This window comes from Oryx dammah, unplaced genomic scaffold (assembly GCF_014754425.2).
Source record: "Oryx dammah isolate SB20612 unplaced genomic scaffold, SCBI_Odam_1.1 HiC_scaffold_16, whole genome shotgun sequence".
In the NCBI taxonomy this organism is placed as follows: domain Eukaryota; kingdom Metazoa; phylum Chordata; class Mammalia; order Artiodactyla; family Bovidae; genus Oryx; species Oryx dammah.
In genome coordinates this window covers 54199256-54215945 of record NW_024070200.1, presented here as the reverse complement: position 1 = coordinate 54215945, position 16690 = coordinate 54199256, and the positions used below count along the sequence as shown (strand labels likewise).

At 38.8% G+C, this 16690-nt stretch overlaps 1 long non-coding RNA gene across 1 annotated transcript in view; it reads right to left on the bottom strand.

Moving 5' to 3' along the window:
* Positions 1–6952: 6952 nt before the first annotated feature.
* LOC120875222 overlaps positions 6953–16690 on the bottom strand; it is a 10518-nt gene continuing 780 nt past the window's right edge. Inside the window, exons 2-3 of the long non-coding RNA XR_005723868.1 lie at positions 12707–12717; positions 6953–7043 (exon numbers count right to left, since the gene is read on the bottom strand). This is a non-coding gene — a long non-coding RNA (uncharacterized LOC120875222). The remainder of the gene's footprint in view (positions 7044–12706; positions 12718–16690) is intronic.

The window sequence follows — 16690 nt, the reverse complement described above, 5'->3', positions numbered from 1 at the left end:
AACTGTTGCTTCCTGACCTGCATACAGATTTCTCAAGAGGCAGGTCAGGTGGTCTGGTATTTCCATCTCCTGAAGAATTTTCCACAGTTTATTGTGATCCACACAGTCAAAGGCTTTGGCATAGTCAATAAAGCAGAAATAGATGTTTTTCTGGAACTCTCTTGCTTTTTCCATGATCCAGCAGATGTTGGCAATTTGATCTCTGGTTCCTCTGCCTTTTCTGAAACCAGCTTGAACATCAGGAAGTTCACGGTTCACGCATTGCTGAAGCCTGGCTTGGAGTATTTTGAGCATTACTTTAGTCCAATGGGTGGCAAAGAGTCAGACACAACTGAAGCAACATGGCTTGTGCACACGCAGAATTCAGTGTCAGGCTGCAATGTCGATGAAATTGATCCCTGGTGGAAGCTTTCCCACTTTGGGCACTAGAAACCTCAACCTCATAAAAGCCATGGCCATAGTAAAGGAAGGAAAGTCTTCAGTGAATCCTTTGCTGAAATTGAGAGACGCACCTCCCAATTCCACACTTTACCTCTTAGACCCATGAATTCTGGCAGCTGGAGTGACCCCAATATGGGCTGACTTAAGGAACATACTACACTCTGTAAGGTAGCTCCTCAGCCTAAATGCTAAATGTTATCTTCCGACTGGTTCTGTAACTAAGCCTTTACCATCTTACCAAGCCAGCTGCCTCTGGGTGGTAAGGCACATTGTAATTTCATGGGCATGAGGTCAGTGCTGTAATTCTCTCATAAAAAGTGTGCTTTGTTGGAGATAATTTTTTTAGGATACAATTGTAACTGAGCCACACCCTATGGACCCTTCCTGGGACAGAACATACCCCCATCCCACTGCCCATGTCCTCCATCTGCTTCTTATTTATAAATTTAAAAACCATCAGAAAAACAAAAACCTAAAACAACCACAGCAAAGTCTCATAGGCCCTCATCAAGTTCCAAAGAACAAATTTACTCCAGAAGTGAAAAATGCTGAAACAAAGCAAAACAGTCAAGCAAGACAAAATAATTAGAATTTAGCCATTAAACAAAGTCAGGGACCTTTAGTTGGATAACAAGGGCAATGGATAACACTGTGAGACATATCTGTGAGCTACAAATGCTGAAACCCCCACCAAGTGGAAGAAGTGAACTGCATGCTGATCACAAGCACATCAACACTAGACTAATCTGGTTTCTAGACTGGTGGAAACCAGAAAGTTGGTGTTGAGTCCTCATTAGCCCACCACCAGCCTGGTCAGAAGAATGTCCATGAGCTGATAACATACCTTTACATCCTGTCCCTCACCCTGTTTTTATTTTTTATGTGTAGTGACTTTGTATTTCCTTTCCTCTCCCTGTTTTTAAAAACCTTTTCCTAAAACAGAAGTTTCTGAACATTAGTTGCCCATACCCTTTGCTTGGCCTTACAGTAAGTGCTATACTCTTCTTCACCATAACCTGGTCTCAGGGGATTAGCTTTACTGTGCACAGGTGAGCAGACCCAAGTTTGGTTTGGAAACATGATAGTAGATAAGGCATTGATTGTCCTGTAAGTAGAAACAATATACGAGAAAGCAAGTCTATTAGCATGAAGTGCATTTATTCTGGTGAGGCAGAATTGTTGCCCTTTCCACAATGGAAGATGGAAGGAACAATGTAATCAACGTGTCCCAGATGACTGGTATACCCAGGAATTAGAGCCATATTGAGTACGAATTGCCATTGGCAGAGAGGGCATTCAGTAAGGAGGAGGAACCAAGTGTGTCCCAAGAGGGAAAGACTTACGTTTGTTTGTTTGTTTTTGGCTTAAAAAATTTTTTTATTGGCGTATAGTTTTATTTTTATTGGAGTACAGTTGGCTTTGGTGGTGGTTTTAGTCGCTAAGTCATGTCCGACTCTTGCGATCCCGTGGACTGGAGCCTCCCAGATTCCTCTGTTTATGGGATTCTCCAGGCAAGAATACTGGAGTGAGTTGCCATTTCCTTCTCCAGGGGATCTTCCTGACCCAGGAATCAAACCTGGGTCTCCTGCATTGCAGGCAGATTCTTTACTGACTGAGTTAAGATGGAAGCCCCACAGTTGGTTTTATTTTTATATATATATATATAAATAAAATAACTGATTTGCTTCACTGTACAACAGAAAGTAACAAAACATTGCAAAAGCATCTTTTTTAGGTTCTTTCCCCATATAGGTTGTTATAGAGTATTTCTGTGCTATATAGTAGGTCCTTTCTTATCTGCTTTAAATATAGTAGTGTCTATATGTTGATATTCCTCCTCCTCTTCTACCCTAGCAATGATACGATTGTTTCCTACACCTGTAGCTCTATATCTTCTGTGTGAATAAGTTCATTTGTACCATTTTTGACATTCCACATATAAGTGGTATCATATAACACTTGTCCTTCTCTGTCTGACGTCACTCAGTATGACAGTCTCCGGGTTCATCAGTGTTGTTGCAAATGACATTGTTTTGTTCTTTTTATGGCTCAGCAGTATTCTGTTCTCTGTGTGTGTACCATATCTTCTTTATCTATTCCTCTATTGATGGACATTCAGGTTACTTCCATGTCCTGGCTGTTGTCAAGAGTACTGTTATGAACACTGGGTTGCGCGTGCCTTTTCAAAGTATGGTTTTCTCTGGGTATATGTCTAGGAGTTGGCTTGCTGAATTGTTGTTGTTGTTTGGTTGCTAAGTTGTGTCCGACTCTTTGTGACCCCACAGACTGTATAGCCTGTCAGGCTCCTGTGTCCATGGGATTTTCCAGGCAAGAATAGTGGAGTGGGTTCCCATTCTCTTCTCCAGGGGATCTTTCCCACCCAGGGATCGAACCCACAGCTCTTGCCGTGTCTCCTGCATGGCAGATGGATTCTTTACCACTGAGCCACCAGAGAAGCAGGAATCTCTACTTTTCTCCATAGTGGCTGTACCAGTTTACACTCTCACCAACAGTGTAGGGAGGGTACCCTTTTCTTCACACCTTCTCCAGCATTTATTGTTTGTCGATTTTTTCCTGATGGCCATTCTGACCAGTGTGAGGTGATACCTCATTGTAGTACTGATTTGCAACGTTAAGAATTTTTTCATGTGTCTATTGGCCATCTGTATGTCTGCTTTGGAGAAATATCTACTTAAATTTTCTGCCCATTTTTTTATTGGGTTGCATTTTGTTGTCATTATTGATCTGCATGGGCTGTTTGTGTATTTTGGAGATTAATCCCTTCTTGGTTGCTTTTTTTGCAATTATTTTCTCCCATTCTGTGGGTTGTGGTTTTATTTATGGTCTCCATTCCTGTGCAAAAGCATTTAGGTTTAATTAGATCCCGTCCATTTGTTTTGTTTTGTTTTGTTTTTCTTTTTATTTATTTATTTTTTTTAATTTGTTATTTTACTTTACAATTCTGTATTCTCATTACTGTATGAGGTAGGTGGAAAAAAGATCTTGTTATGATTTATGTCATCAAAAAGTTCTTCCTATATTTTCTTCTGCAGACTTTTATAGTATCCATTCTTACATTTAGGTCTTTGGCCCATTTTGAGATTATTTTTGTGTATGGTGTTAGAGGATGTTCTAATTTTTTTCTTTTGCATATGGCTATCCAGCTTTCCCAATACCACTTATTGAAGAGACTGTCTAGTCTCCATTGTATATTCTTGTCTCCTTGTCATAGATTAGGCGCCCATTGGTGTGTGGGTTTATCTCTGGGCTTCCTATCCTGACCCACTGATTGATATTTCTGTCTTTGTACCTGTACCATACTGTTTTAGTTATTGTAGTACAGTCTGAAACCAGGTGGCCTGATTCCTCCAGCACCATTTTCCCTAAGATTGCTTTGGCTATTTGGGGTCCTTAGTGTTTCCATGGCTTCCCTCATAGCTCAGTTGGTAAAGAATCTGCCTGAAGTGCAGGAGACCCCAGTTCGATTCCTGGGTTGGGAAGATCCTCTGGAGAAGGGATAGGCTGCCCACTCCAGTATTCTTGGGCTTCCCTAGTGGCTCAGCTGGTAAGGAATCCACCTGCAATGTGGGAGACCTGGGTTCGATCCCTGGGTTGGGAAGATCTTCTGGAAATGGGAAAGGCTATACACTCCAGTATTCTGGCCTGGAGAATTCCACGGACTGTATAGTCCATGGGGTCGCAAAGGGTCAGACACGTTCCATACAAATTGTAAAAAAAAAAAAAGTTTTTGTTCTAGTTCTGTGAAAAATACCATTGGTAATTTGATAGTGATTACATTGAATCTATAGATTGCTTTGGGTATTCTTCCAATCCAAGAACATGTATCTCACCATCTGTATCATCTTTGATTTCTTACATCAGTGTCTTACCGTTTTCTGAGTACAGACCTTTTGCCTCCTTAGGTAGGTTTTGTTGCTTAGTTGCTAAGTCATGTTCCTAGGTATTTTATTCTTTTTGATGCAATGGTAAATTGTTTCCTATTTCCTTAATTTTTCCTTAATTTCTCTTTCTGGTCTTTTGTTGTTAGTGTATAGGAATGCAAGAGAATTCTGTATAATAATTTTGTGTCTTACAAATTTACTGAATTCCTTGATGAGCTTTAATTGTTCCCTGGTAACATCTTCAGGATTTCCTGTGAACAGTGTCAGTGACATACCATGACAGTTTTACTACTACTTCTCCAATTTGGATTTCCTTTATTTCTCCTGATTGCCATGGCTAGGGCTTTTAAGACTCTGTTGAATGAAAGTGGCAACAGTGGACATCCTTGTCTCACTCCTAACTTTAGAGGAAATGCTTTCCACCTTTCACCATTGAGTATTATGCTATCTAGGTTTGTCATACGTGGACTTTGGGTTTTTTTTATTTTATTTTATTTTTTATTTTATTTTATTTTAATTTTATTTTTACTTTATTTTACTTTACAATACTGTATTGGTTTTGCCATACATTGACATGAATCCGCCACGGGTGTATACGAGCTCCCAATCCTGAATCCCCCTCCCACCTCCCACCCCATATCATCTCTCTGGATCATCCCCGTGCACCAGCCCCAAGCAAGCTGTATCCTGCATCAGACATAGACTGGTGCTTCGTTTGTTACATGATAGTATACATGTTTCAGTGCCATTCTCCTAAATCATCCCACCCTCTCCCTCTCCCTCACAGTCCAAAAGTCCATTCTATACATCTGTGTCTCTTTTGCTGTCTCGCATACAGGGTCATCATTACCATCTTTCTAAATTCCATATATATGTGTCAGTATAGTGTATTGGTGTTTTTCTTTCTGGCTTACTTCACTCTGTATAATCGGCTCCAGTTTCATCCATCTCATTAGAATTGATTCAAATGTATTCTTTTTAATGGCTGAGTAATACTCCATTGTGTATATGTACCACAGCTTTCTTATCCATTCATCTGCTGATGGACATCTAGGTTGTTTCCATGTCCTGGCTATTATAAACAGTGCTGCAATGAACATTGGGTTACACGTGTCTCTTTCAATTCTGGTTCCCTTGGTGTGTATGCCCAGCAGTGGGATTGCTGGGTCATAAGGCAGTTCTATTTGCAATTTTTTAAGGAATCTCCACACTGTTCTCCATAGTGGCTGTACTAGTTTGCATTCCCACCAACAGTGTAAGAGGGTTCCCTTTTCTCCACATCCTCTCCAGCATTTATTGCTTGTAGACTTTTGGATCGCAGCCATTCTGACTGGTGTGAAATGGTACCTCATTGTGGTCTTGATTTGCATTTCTCTGATAATGAGTGATGTTGAGCATCTTTTCATGTGTTTGTTAGCCATCCGTATGTCTTCTTTGGAGAAATGTCTATTTAGTTCTTTGGCCCATTTTTTGATTGGGTCATTTATTTTTCTGGAGTTGAGCTGCATAAGTTGCTTGTATATTTTTGAGATCAGTTTTTTGTCAGTTGCTTCATTTGCTATTATTTTCTCCCATTCAGAAGGTGGTCTTTTCACCTTACTTATAGTTTCCTTTGTTGTGCAGAAGCTTTTAATTTTAATTAGATCCCATTTGTTTATTTTTGCTTTTATTTCCAGTATTCTGGGAGGTGGATCATAGAGGATCCTGCTGTGATTTATGTCAGAGAGTGTTTTGCCTATGTTCTCCTCTAGGAGTTTTATAGTTTCTGGTCTTACATTTAGATCTTTAATCCGTTTTGAGTTTATTTTTGTGTGTGGTGTTAGAAAGTGATCTAGTTTCATTCTTTTACAAGTGGTTGACCAGTTTTCCCAACACCACTTTTAAAGAGATTGTCTTTACTTCATTGTATATACTTGCCTCCTTTGTCGAAGATAAGGTGTCCATAGGTGTGTGGATTTATCTCTGGGCTTTCTATTTTGTTCCATTGATCTATATTTCTGTCTTTGTGCCAGTACCATACTGTCTTAATGACTGTGGCTTTGTAGTAGAGCCTGAAGTCAGGCAGGTTGATTCCTCCAGTTCCAAAGGCTTTTGACAAAATTCAACACCCATTTATGATTTTTTTTAAATTTATTTATTTATTTTTAATTTTTACTTTACAATTCTGTATTGGTTTTGGCATAGATTGACATGAATCCACCACAGGTGTACATGCGTTCCCATTTATGATTAAAAAAAAAAAACTCTCCAGGAAGTGGACCTAGAGGGAACTTACCTCAACATATGCACTTTATGTAGTAGTCTTGTAGTAGTCTTATGATCCTTTGAATTTCTGTGGTCTCAGTTGCAACTTCTTTTTCATTACTAATTTTATTAATTTTGTGTCCTCTCCCTTTTTTCTTAGTGAATCTGGCTGTTTATCAATTTTATCTTCTCAAAGAACCAGTTTTTATTTTCTTAGGAACCTGACATTTATTAAGTTTGTAACTTTCAATTAATTTATGGTATATTGTTTGTAACTTTCACTGCAAAAATGAGACCGAAGCTTTAAAAGAGCCCGCTTTCAGTTTCACTGATCTTTGCTATTGTTTTCTTTGTCTTCATTTATCTCTGCGCTGATCTTTGTGGTTTCTTTTCTTCTACTAAGTTTGGGTGGTGTTTGTTCTTCTCTCTAGTTGCTTTAGACGTAGTTTAGGTTGTCTGTTTGAGATGTCTTATTTCCTGCTGTAGGACTGGATTGCTATAAACTCCCCTCTCAGAACTGCTTTTGGTGTGCCCCATAGGTTTTGCATTGTTGTGTTTTCATTGTCACTTGTCTCTAGGTATTTTTAACTTTTCCTCTTTGATTTCCTCAGTGATCCATTAGTTTTCAGTAGCATATTTTTTAGCCTCCACATGTTAGTGGGTTTTTTTTTAAGTTTTTTCTTGTAATTGGTTTCTAATCTCATAGCACCATGGTTGGAAAAGATGCTTGATGTGACTTCAGTTTTCTTAACTGAAGTTTTCTTGACTCAGTTTTGCTGAGGCTTAACTTGTAGGCCAAGATGTGATCTATCTTGGAGAATGTTCATGTGCACTTGTGAAGAATGTGTGTTCTATTGCTTTCAAATTAAATCTCCTATGAATATCAATTAAATCTGTCCAGTCTGATGTGTCTTTTAAGGCTTACGTTTCCTTAATGATTTTCTGCCTGAATATCTGTCCATTCATGTAAGTGTGGTGTTAATATCCCCCACTTACTGTGATACTCTTGATTTCCCCTTCTATATATAAGGTGTCTGGCACTCCACTCCAGTACTCTTGCCTGGAAAATCCCATGGGTGGAGGAGCCTGGTAGGCTGCAGTCCATGGGGTCACGAAGAGCTGGACATGACTGAGTGACTTCACTTTCACTTTTCACTTTCATGCATTGGAGAAGGAAATGGCAACCCACTCCAGTGTTCTTGCCTGGAGAATCCCAGGGATGGGGGAGCCTGGTGGGCTGCCATCTATGGGGTCACAGAGAGTCAGACACGACTGAAGCGACTTAGCAGCAGTAGCAGCAGCAGCATATAAGGTGTCAGCAATTTGCTTTATATATTGAGGTGCTTCTATGTTGTGTGCATATATATTTACAATTATTATATCATCTTGGACTGATCCCTAGATCATTATGTAGTGTCCTTTGTCTCTGATAACAGCCTTTATTTTAGAGTCTACTTTTTTTTTCTATTGCTCTTCCAGGTTTTTTTTTTTTTTGGGGGGGGCGGTTTCCATTTGCATAGCATACCTTTTTCCATCCCCTCATTTTCAGTCTATATATGTCCCTAGATCTGAAGTGAGTCTCTTGTAGACAGCATATATATGGTCTTGTTTTTATATCCATTCAGCCAGTCTATGTCTTTTGCTTGGAGCATTTAATCCATTTATATTTAAAGTATTCATAATTACCAATATTGACATTTTCTTAATTGTTTTGGGTTTGTTTTTGTAAATCTTTAGTCTTATTTTGTTCTGTCTTGATTTGATGACCATACATAGTGTTGAGTTTGGGTTGTTTTTCCTTCTGTGTGTACTTACTGTACTTTTTTGGTTTGGTGTTACCATGAGGTTTTGATATAGCAGTCAATATGTGTACAAGGTTCTTGTAAGCTCCTGGTCTCTTTCCCACCTAGAGAAGTTCTTTTAGCATTTGTTGTAAATCTGGTTTGGTTGTGATGAATTCTTTTAGCTTTTGCTTATCTGTAAACTTTTGGTCTCTCCACTGAATCTGAATGAGAGGGTAGAGTATTCTTGGTTGTAGGTTGGGAAAATCATTTGAGTTCATCCTCCAACCATGACTCCATGGCTAGTTTGGGCATGAGCCCATTGAGCATGCACTGGGTGGCTGGGAAAATGTTGACTGACATCCACCGTCAGTCTGACTGATAGCTGAGGACTTGCTCTATAGTGATACCCTCTGGGGGTGGCATTTTTGTAAGAAGTGATTATCTTCTCTGTGTTCATGCTGAGAGATCCATCTGCACATCTTTAGCCCAGGCTTCTTTATCAGTAATTGTCCAATCTTGATCTTTTCAAGTTCTAACCAGCCACCTAGTTGTTAACCACTGCCAATGACTTAATGTCAAGCCTTACTTCTGGTCTTTTCCTTCTTCAGGAGAGGTAGGCAGGAAGAGGTGCTACTCAGTGTCAGCCCAAATGAAGTCATTTCTTTTCTTTCAAGGCCAGCCTCCACCCTGCCCCCCTGTGGAACTATATATCTTCAGATTTATGCATAAACTGTGCTCATATTTTTTCCTCCTCTAACTGATTGAAAATTCCCAATGAGGCCATTAGTGTGAGTAGATGGAAAAGCAGGGAAATATTAGGAGGATGTGCCTATTCATGCCATTTACTTGTGCCCTGTGGACTTATTTGACTCTAGTCTCAATTAGACCATTTCCATTTAACAAGGCATTCTGTGTCCAACTCTGATTTGGTGAAATTAGATACCACCCAGTTCGCCACAGGCAGTTTTTGTTACCATGCACCATTCGTATACTATTACTGGCACAATGGCCCTTCATCATGTTCTGTGGCATATTGAATAGTCAAGGTCCATCTGGATAATATTCTGACAAAAGAGCAAGAGAGTTGACAATGTGAAGGCAAATCCACCCTGATCATCTTTATCAATAGAAATTGGAGAAATAGCATTTGTCAAGCTGCATTCCTGTGGCCAGTGTGCTGCTTTTCTTAGTAAATCACCATATTTGCAACCAAAGTTAAAATTGGTGTCACTGCCTGATTAAGTTTGCAATAACACACAATTATTCTTCTCAGCCATCTGGTTTTGTTTTGTTTTGGGGTCTTATTTATTTGTTGAAGTATAGCTGATTTATAATGTTGTGCTGATTTCTGCTCTACTGCAAAGTGACTCAGTGGTACACGTAAGTACATTCTTTTTAATGTTCTTTTCCATTATGGTTTATAATAGGATACTGAATACGGTTCCCTGTACTATAAGGAGGAACTTGTTTGTTCATCCTGTATGTACTAGTTGGCATATACTAATTCCAAACTCCCAGCCCATCTGTCCCCTATGTCCTCCCCCACCCCCACTTGGCAACCACAAATCTGTTTTCTGTGTCTGTGACCCTGTTTCTGTTTCACAGATAGGTTCCTTTGTGTCATAGTTTAGATTCTGGGCAAGTGATATAATGTGGTATTTCTTTTTCTGATTTACTGTACTGAGTATTGCAATCTCTTCCTCCATCCCTGTTGCTGCACGTGGAATTGTTTCATTCTTTTTAATTGCTGAGTAGTATTCCATTGTGTGTGTGCACCATGTCTTCTTTATCCATCCATCTGTTAATGGACGTTCAGGTTGTTTCCATGCCTTGGCTATTGCAAATAGTGCTGCAGTGAACACAGGGGTGCATGCATTTTTTAAATTATATACTCCAGATATATACCCAGGAGTTGGATAGCTGGATCATATGGCAACTCTATTTTTAGTTTTTTGAGGACTCTTCATCCAGTTTTGCATAGTGGCTACATCAACTTACATTCTCATGAACAGTGCAGGAGGGTTAACTTTTCTCCACACCCTCTCCAGCATGTATTATTTGTAGTTTATTTAATGATGGTCATTTTAACTGATGTGAGATGGTATCTCATTGTAGTTTTAATTTACATTTCTATGATGATTAACAATGTTGAGCAGCTTTTCATGTGCCTATTGGCCATTTGTATGTCTTATTTTGAGAAATGTCTATTTAGGTCTGCCAATTTTTTGATTGGGTTGTTTGGTTTTTGTTGTTGTTGAGTTGTGTGAGCTGTTTTTATATTTTGGAAATGACGCCTTTGCCAGTCCCATTGTTTGCAAATATTTTCTCCCAGTCTGTGGATTGTCTTTTCATTTAGTTTATGATTTTCTTTGCTGTGTAAAAGCATGTAGTTTGATGAGGTCCTGTTTGTTCAGTTTTGTTATTATTTCTATTGCCTTGGGAGTTTGATAGAAGAAAAGATTGGTACAATTTATGTGGGAGAATGTTTTGCCTATGATCTCTTCTAGGAGTTCTAAGGTGTCATGTCTTATGTTTAAATCTTTAAGCCATTTGTTTGAGTTTATTTCCATGCATGGTGTGAAGGTGTGCTGTGCCTTCATTGATTTACACGCGGCTGTCCTACTTCCCCAGTACCACTTGCTGACGAGACTTTGTCTCTTTCCTATTTTTTATTTTTGCCTCCTTAGACAAAGGTTGACTGTAGGTGTGTGGGTTCATTTCCAGGCTTTCCATTCTGTTCCATTGATCCGTACATCTGGTTTTGTCCCAGTACCACACTGTTTTGATTACTGTAGCTTTGTCGTACTGTCTGAAGTCTGGGAGGGTTATGCCTCTTGCCCTACTTTTCCTCAGGATTGTTTTGACAATTCTGGGTCTTTTATGGGTCTATATAAATTTTAGGATTATTTGTTCTAGTCCTGTTAAAAGGGTCATGGGTAACTTGATATGGATTGCATTACATTTGTAGATTGCTATGGGAGTATTGTCATTTTAACAGTATTCATTCTTCAAGAACATGGGACATCTTTCCATTTCTTTGAATCCTCTTTAATTTCTTTTATTAATGATTTATAGTTCTCAGCATAGTCTTTCACCTCCTTGGTCAGGTTTCCTAAGTATTTTTTAGTGTAATTTTAAAAGTTTTTTTTTCCCCATTCCCTTTCTGATATTTCACTGTTACAGTGAAAAGAAATGCAACTGATTTCTGTAAGTTAATCTTGTATCCTGCTACCTTGCTGAATTCATTTACCAGTTCTAGTAGTTTTTGTGTGGAGTCTTTAGGGTTTTCTTTATATAGTATATGCCATCTGCATATAGTGACAATTTTACCTCTTCCCTTCCAATTTGAATAGCTTTTCTTTTTCTTATCTGATTACTGTGGTGATGACTTCCAATACTATATTGAAGTGAAGTGGTGAGAGTGGGCATCCTTGTCTTGTTCCAGATTTTAATTGGGAGGTTTTCAGTGTTTCACCCTTGAGAATTATACTGGCTATGAGTTTGTCATAAATAGCTTTTATTGTGTTGATATATGTCCTTCTATGCCCCTTTCTCTGTATCTATTTTGATGATCACAAACCTTTGTATCTTCTTCTTTTTTTAGTGTGGTGTATCACATTGATTTTGCATATTTTGAACCATCCTTGTGAGTTTGGGATGAATCCTCTAGGTTGTGATGTGTGAATGTTTTTATGTGCTGTTGGATTTGGTTTGCTGTTATTTGTTGAGAATTTTTGCACCTATATTCATCAGAGTTATTGGCCTATAATTTTCTTCTGTGGTGGTGTCTTTGTCTGATTTTGATATCAGGGTAATGGTGGCTTTATAGAATGTCTGTGAGTGTTCCCTCTTCAAAAATTTTGGAGGAGTTTAAGAAGGATTGATGTGAGTTTTTCTTATGTTTGGTAGAATAAGCCATCTGGTCCTGTACTTTTATTTGTATGGAAGTTTTTAAAAAATAGATTATATTTCATTTCTAAGGATCAGCTTTGTTCAAATTATTTATTTCTTCTTGATTCAATTATGGTAGGGTATATGGTTCTAGAAACCTATTAATTTCTTCTAGATTATTGAAATTGTTGGTGTATAATCACACAATTGCACTCATCTCACACGCTAGTAAAGTAATGCTCAAAATTCTCCAAGCCAGGCTTTAGCAATACATGAACCATGAAATTCCAGATGTTCAAGCTGGTTTTAGAAAAGGCAGAGGAACCAGAGATCAAATTGCCAACATCTGCTGGATCATGGAAAAAGCAAGAGAGTTCCAGAAAAATATCTATTTCTGCTTTATTGACGATGCCAAAGTCTTTGACTGTATGAATCATAATAAACTGTGGAAAATTCTGAAAGAGATGGGAATACCAGACCACCTGACCTGCCTCTTGAGAAACCTATATGCAGGTCAGGAAGCAACAGTTAGAACTGAACATGGAACAACAGACTGGTTCCAAATAGGAAAAGGAGTACATCAAGGCTGTATATTGTCACCCTGCTTATTTAACTTCTATGCAGAGTACATCATGAGAAACGCTGGACTGGAAGAAACACAAGCTGGAATCAAGATTGCCGGGAGAAATCTCAATAATCTCAGATATGCAGATGACACCACCCTTATGGCAGAAAGTGAAGAGGGACTCGAAAGCCTCTTGATGAAAGTGAAAGAGAGTGAAAAAGTTGGCTTAAAGCTCAACATTCAGAAAACTAAGATCATGGCATCTGGTCCCATCACTTCATGGAAATAGATGGGGAAACAGTGGAAACAGTGTCAGACTTTATTTTTGGGGGCTCCAAAATCACTGCAGATGGTGACTGCAGCCATGAAATTAAAAGACACTTACTCCTTGGAAGAAAAGTTATGACTGACCTAGAGAGCACATTAGAAAGCAGAGACATTACTTTGCCAACAAAGATCCGTCTAGTCAAGGCTATGGTTTTTCCAGTGGTCATGTATGGATGTGAGACTTGGACTGTGAAGAAAGCTGAGCACCGAAGAATTGATGCTTTTGAACTGTGGTGTTGGAGAAGAGTCTTGAGAGTTCCTTGGACTGCAAGGAGGTCCCACCAGTTCATCCTAAAGGAAATCAGTCCTGGGTGTTCTTTGGAAGGTCTGATGTTAAAGCTGAAACTCCAGTACTTTGGCCACCTCATGAGAAGAGTTGACTCATTAGAAAAGACTCTGATGCTGGGAGGGATTGGGGGCAGGAGGAGAAGGGGACGACCGAGGATGAGATGGCTGGATGGTATCACTGACTCGATGGACATGAGTCTGAGTGAACTCCAGGAGTTGGTGATGGACAGGGAGGCCTGGCATGCTGCAATTCATGGGGTCACAAAGAGTCAGACACGACTGAGCGACTGAACTGAATTGTTCATAATATTCCCTTAATTTTTGTCTTTTTGTGGTATTGGTTGTTATGTTTCCTTTTTCATTTCTTTTGCTTTTGTGGGTTCTCTCTCTTGTTCTTGGTGAGCCTGGCCAAGGTTTGTTAATGTTGTTTACCCTTTTAAAGAACAAGCTCTTGGTTTTATTAATTCTTTTTCATAAAAAAAATCTCTGTTTTCTCTGTGACCTTTACTAGTTCCTTCCATCGGTTGACTTCAGGTTTTGTTTTTGTTTTTTTTCCTAATTCTTTTAAGTAGGCGGTTAGATTGTTTATTTGAGATTTTCTTTCTTTCTTTCTTTTTTTTTTTTGAGGAAAACCTCTATCATTATGAACTTCCCTCTAAAAACTGCTTTTGCTGTGTCCCATAGATTTTGTATAGTCATATTTACATTGTCATTTTTCTTAAGAAGTTCTACATTTCTTCTTTGACTTAATCACTGATTCATTTTTTAGTAGCATAGTTTTTAGTCTCCATATTATTGTTCTTTTCTCATATCTTTTAGTTTCATACTATTATTGTATTCCTTTCAATGTCTCTCTGTATGTATTAGTCTATTACTAACTTGTGTCCAGCTCTTTTGTGACCCCATAGATGGCAGCCCACCCAGGTGGCACTGTTTGTGTTAGTTGCTTGGTTGTGTCCAACTCTTTGCAACCCCATGGACTAGACTGCCAGGCTCCTCTGTCTATGGAATTATCCAGACAAGAATACTGGAGTGGGTTGCCATTTCCTTCTCCAGGGGATCTTCCTGACCTTGGGATCCAACCTGGGTCTCCTGCACTGTAGGCAGATTCTTTACCATCTGAGGTATAGGGAAGTCCCCTTATGTCTATTAGTATTTATTTTATATATTTGTGTGATCCTTATTGGGTACACCTATGGTGCCAAGTGTAAAATCCTCTTCCTGTATTGGTCCTTCTTTCATTATATAGTGCCCTTCTTTATGGCCTTTCTTTTAAAGCCTATTTCATCTGATATGTCTTGTGACCCCCAGCTTCTTACCATTTGCATGAAATACCTTTTTCTATACCCTCACTTTCAATCTCAGTGTGCCCTTTGCCCTAAAATGAGTCTTTTGTAGGCAGCATTTTATAGGCTGTTAGGTTTTTAAAAAATCTTTTGATTACATTTAGTCCACTGATATCTAAGGTAATTTTTGATAAATATGTATTTATTGTCATTTTAAACGTTGTCCAGTTGATTCCATTTCTTCTTTCTTTTTGTTTCTCTTTTTGCAGCTTGATAATTTCCTTTTATTTTATGCTTGTGTTCTCTCTTTTATTTTTGTGAATCTATTATTATATTTTGATTTGTGATTACCCTGTTTTCCAAGTGTGTTAACCCCTTCCTATATCTGCTTACTTTGACTGATGGTCATATAGACTCAAAAACATTCTAGAAAATAAAAAGAATCTATATTTTCTTACTACTCCCATTTTATAATTTTGATATCCTCTTTTACATCTTCATGTTTATCATTTCATTTTTCCTTGTGTTTATCATCTTTCCCAAATAGATCATTTTCTTTTTGATCTGAATACTCACTTATTTAAGTGATTTACTTTCTAATTGGGATTTTCTCTTTCCTGCATCTTTTTGCTTCTTTTCTATTTAGAGAAGACCTTTCAATACTTCTTTTAGGATCGGTTTAGTGTTACTCTATTCCTTTATTTTTGCTTATCTGAGAAACTTCATCTCTCCTGTTCTATATGATTATCTTTCTGGGCAGAGTGTTCTAGTTTGCAGGTTTTTCCTTTCCAAGATTTTGAATATGTTATTATTTTGCCACTCCATTCTGGCCTACAATGTATCTATAGATAAATCAGATGATAGACTTATGGGGGTTCTTTTTTAATTAACTCTATTTTTCTCTGGCTGCCTTTAGAATATTCTCAAGCTTTAACTTTTGCCATTTTTACTATATCTTAGGGTATGTCTGTTTGGGTTTATCTCATTTGGGACCCTCTGTGCTTCCTGTTTCTGGCTATATGTTTCCTTCTGTAGATTTGAGTAGTTTTCAGCCATAATTTCTTCAAATACATAATCAGTCCCCTTTTTCTTTCTTCCCCTGTAACCCCGATTATGTGTAGATTGGCATACTTTATACTGTCCCATAGGTCTCTTATGTCACTTTCATTCCCCCCCGCCCCAATTTGGCTTTATGTTGTTTGTTCTGATGGGATAATTTCCATTATTCTATCTTCAGTTCAGTTCAGTCGCTCAGTCGTGTCCGACTCTTTGCGACCCCATGAATTGCAGCACGCCAGGCCTCCCTGTCCATCACCAACTCCCGGAGTTCACTCAGACTCACGTCTGTCGAGTCCATGATGCCATCCAGCCATCTCATCCTCGGTCGTCCCCTTCTCCTCCTGCCCCCAATCCTTCCCAGCATCAGAGTCTTTTCCAATGAGTCAACTCTTCGCATGAGGTGGCCAAAGTACTGGAGTTTCAGCTTTAGCATTATTCCTTCCAAAGAAATCCCAGGGCTGATCTCCTTCAGAATGGACTGGTTGGATCTCCTTGCAGTCCAAGGGACTCTCAACAGTCTTCTCCAACACCACAGTTCAAAAGCATCAGTTCTTCGGTGCTCAGCCTTCTTCACAGTCCAACTCTCACATCCATACATGACCACTGGAAAAACCATAGCCTTGACTAGACGGACCTTAGTCGGCAAAGTAATGTCTCTGCTTTTCAATATGCTATCTAGGTTGGTCATAACTTTTCTTCAAAGGAGTAAGCGTCTTTTAATTTCATGGCTGCAGTCACCATCTGCAGTGATTTTGGAGCCCCCAAAAATAAAATCTGACACTGTTTCCACTGTTTCCCCATCTATTTCCCATGAAGTGATGGGACCAGATGCCATGATCTTCATTTTCTGAATGTTGAGCTTTAAGCCAACTTTTTCACTCTCCACTTTCACTTTCATCAAGA